The sequence below is a fragment of the Nycticebus coucang genome, chromosome 1 (genome assembly GCF_027406575.1).
Source record: "Nycticebus coucang isolate mNycCou1 chromosome 1, mNycCou1.pri, whole genome shotgun sequence".
Taxonomy (NCBI): domain Eukaryota; kingdom Metazoa; phylum Chordata; class Mammalia; order Primates; family Lorisidae; genus Nycticebus; species Nycticebus coucang.
The window spans coordinates 109,882,371-109,886,129 of record NC_069780.1 but is presented as its reverse complement, the minus strand read 5'-3'; the positions used below and the strand labels follow the sequence as shown (position 1 = coordinate 109,886,129).

The following is a 3,759-nucleotide window of genomic DNA, read 5'->3' as shown; positions in this document are numbered from 1 at the left end:
CCATGTGGACCATTTAATAGTAAGGAATCCAAATTGATTTGAAGTGTATCTCTTTTAAGTCAGAGCCCATTTTCTTAGCAATCCATTTGGAGCAGGAGTGCCTTATATTGGCACCTGATATCCTGATTGACCCACTGATGGAGGACATTCCTGTGTGTTTCTATCACCTAGAGGAAACCTCCACCTTTACTGGAAAGCTCTCAAAAGTATATCCCTGAGGTTCTAGTTCCTCACCTATTAATGTTTGCCACAGAAAATCCCCAAATAGGGATTAGGCAAAGTTCAAGAGACCTCTTTGGTACTGGTTATATAATCAACAGTTTTGTAATATTTATTTCTCTAACATATATGGTCATGGAATCTTTCTGTTGGGTTATAGTTCTTTGGTAAAATAGATATTCTTTGGAATCTCCAGAGTTAACAATTTAGATCATTAATTAAATAAAAATACTTAGATGGAGTGAGAGGTGAGTGACGGTCAGACTGAGAAGGGTTTGGAGTTTGGGATTGTCCTGGGGAACGCTAGGCCAAGGGGAGAGCTCTGAGGTGTTATGCCCCAAAGGGAAGCTGTTCCTCCTCTAGTATTACCATGGGGATTCAAGGCCTGGCCAAATTAATTCCTAATGTGGCCCCCAGTGCCATTCTGGAGAATGACATCAAGAACTACTTTCAACAAAGGTGGCCATTGATGCCTCCATGAGCATTAATCAGTTCCTGATTGCTGTTTGCCAGGGTGGGGAGGTGCTTCAGAACGAGGAGGGTGAGACCACTAGCCACTCGGTAGGCATGTTCTACTGCACCGTCTGCATGATGAAGAATGGCATCAAGCATGTGTGTATCTTTGATGGCAAGCCACCACAGCTCAAGTCAGGTGAGCTGGCCAAATGCCGCGGGTGGCGGGCTGAGGCAGAGAAGCAGCTGCGGTAGTCTCAGGCTGTTAGAGTTGAGGGAGAGGTGGAAAAATCACCAGGCGGCTGGCAAAGTTCACTAAGCAGCACAATGATGAATGCAAACATCTGTTGAGCCTCATGGGCATACTATACCTGGACGCACCCAGTGAGGCAGAGGCCAGCTGTGCTGCCCTGGTGAAGGCTGGCAAAGTCTTTGCTGTGGCCACCAAAGACATGGACTGCCTCATCTTTGGCAGCCCTGTGATAATGTGACACCTAACTGCCAGTGAGGTTAAGAAGCTATTCATCCAGGAATTCCATCTGAACCGGATTCTGCAGGACCTGGCCCTGAAACAGGAGCAGTTTGTGGATCTGTGCATCCTGCTGGGCAGTGACTACTGTGAGAGTATCAGGGGCATTGGACCCAAGCGGGCTGTGGACTTCATCAAGAAGCACAAGAGCATGGAGGAGATCGTGAGGCCGCTTGACCCCAACGAGTACCCCATAGCAGAAAATTGGCTCCACAAGGAGGCCCATCAGCTCTTCTTGGAACCTGAAATATGGGACCTAGAATCTGTGGAGCTGAAGTGGAGCTAACCAAAGGAAGAAGAGCTGATCAAGTTCATGTGTGGTGAAAAGCAGTTCTCTGAGGAGTGAATCCACAGTGGAGTCAAGAGGCTGAGCAAGAGCCAACAAGGCAGCACCCAGGGCCGCCTAGATGATTTCTTCAAGGTGACTGGATCGCTCTCTTTCACTAAGTGCATGGAGCCAGAACCCAAGGGATTCACTAAGAAGAAGGCAAAGACAAGATGGCAGGGAAGCTCAAAGGGGGGAAATAAATGTGTCCCTCCCTCATTATATTAATACCTCCTTGACCCCAGAATATTTGTCTTGTACCCTCAACAGATAGAGCTAGAGAAACATCCACAGGAGTGGAGAGGAAAGTCCATTGCTTTACTAATGTTATCCTCTTGTTCTTAATGGCATGGAGACCACAGGAGTACTTTGTTTTCTCTTTTATCTCAGGAAAATATGTCAGTCTCAAACACAAACCACTTCTCAGGCAGCTTTATGGACACTGAATCCATTGCTACTAAGACTGATAGCAACAAGGCTTAGAAAATGGAGAAGGAGATACATAGTGGAGACGAAAGACTGTATGGAAATAATTTCCTGTCTGGTCATCTGGTGATCACTGGGAGATGATTATTGATCCAGACTGCACTTTTCTCTCCAGCTCTGCCTTGACATCCCGGAAGCCATCAAGAAGACCCAGTCTTAATATGTGGGAAAAGCACTGAGAGATACAACATGCAGAGAGCCAGAGTCCTCAGAGGTGGCACCAAACATTTAATTATTAGATATGTCTTGGTATGGACAGAAACTTGAACTTGCTATGTAGTTTGAGGCTGCAAAGTTGGTTATTCAGAGGTGTAAGATGGTGATGTTTTGGCCTTTCTGGGGCAATCACCTGTGTTGAAACTTTGGGATAATTCACTGGTTTTCATGTGTTGTTTTTGTTTTCAAATTGTGAAGAGAAAACAGCCAATAAACTTATAAAAGTAAAAAAAAAAATACTTAAAAGTATTTCCTACTGTATCCTAGGGTTTCGGGATGTGGAAATAAAAGATACAACCCCTGCCCTCAAGAAGCTCTTGGTGTGGATGGGAAGTACAGAATAATCACAGCACAAGATGCTGTTATAGATGCAGAGGACCTTGGAGCCCAGGAATATTTGATGTGACTGTTGGAGATGGCAGGAGATGATGTGGAGAGGCAGAAGGCAGAGATATTTCCCAGGTAGGAAGCAGCACCTGGGGAGGCACAGAGAGGTGATAAGGAGGGAGTACCTTTGATTTACTTTCTGTGCTATATTTAGGTTCATATGCTCTTTTAGAAGGTTTTCATATCACTTAAGAAATATGTAATTGTTATACCCGTCACAGCCTGAAAAGATAGACTTGGACCCCACTTAGGTAAAATCAGATAGTGATTTATTACACCTGTGCAGGGGACCACTTCTCCAAAGGACAGGCAGCCCCCAAGTGAGGAGCAGGCTGATTTTTTTATACCCTTTTTGTGTTGTTTGGCAAGCAAGAAAACAAACACAGAAGCAGAACATGGCAGTTAACTTGGGGTGGGGTTACAGCATAGTGGTTGGCTCAGGGGGGTTAAAGCATGGCGGTTGGCACAGGGACAGCTTGGGAAACAGCTTGGTAGCTTGGGAAACCCAGTTTAGTAGCTTGGGAAACAGCTTGGGTAAGTTTCCATTGTTTGGTCATGACTAGGGTTTTTTTTTAGGAACTTCCTTGTTCTGAGACCTGTTCTAGAATTAACCCAAGTTGGGGGACACACGGGGGACTAAGGCTGAGACAGACTCGGGTCTTCTGAGGGGCTGTTGGTCTATTACATTCCCCACTGGTCTTTTTGGGGAATCAAACCCTTGATTCATCTGCATCGTTAGGAAGAGGTTTAAAAGGAGCAGTTTTACTGATTTTTTAAAACACACAGGTATGAGGAGGGGTCCATTTAGGGCAGTTAAGATGTTGGTGAGCCTTTCTTCTTTTCCCAAAGTTCAGTTTAATGTTTAATTGAAATCCTTGAGGAGTTTTTTCAGGCTTCAGCCATGTGTTGACCAGCCAGCTTTCAGTATGTGGCTAGAGCAGGGCATGTTGGCTGTCTTAAAAGTTACCCAGGCTGCTCTCTAATGGACAGTGAAGTTCTATTTAGTCAGCTGTGTTGACTTCAGGTGAGGATTTTTTCATTCTTGTTGTCGTGCATGTAGTCAGGATGATGGTGTAAAGTTCTTTTCTTTCAAAGGGCATTTTTATTGACTTTATAAAGTCAAATTTAATTCCTTAGTGCAGTC

General features: G+C 44.8%; 1 pseudogene; it reads left to right on the top strand.

Annotated features, from left to right (window-relative positions):
- The first annotated feature begins 589 nt into the window (after positions 1 to 589).
- Positions 590 to 1,754, top strand: LOC128590884 (flap endonuclease 1-like; annotated as a pseudogene).
- Positions 1,755 to 3,759: the final 2,005 nt, after the last annotated feature.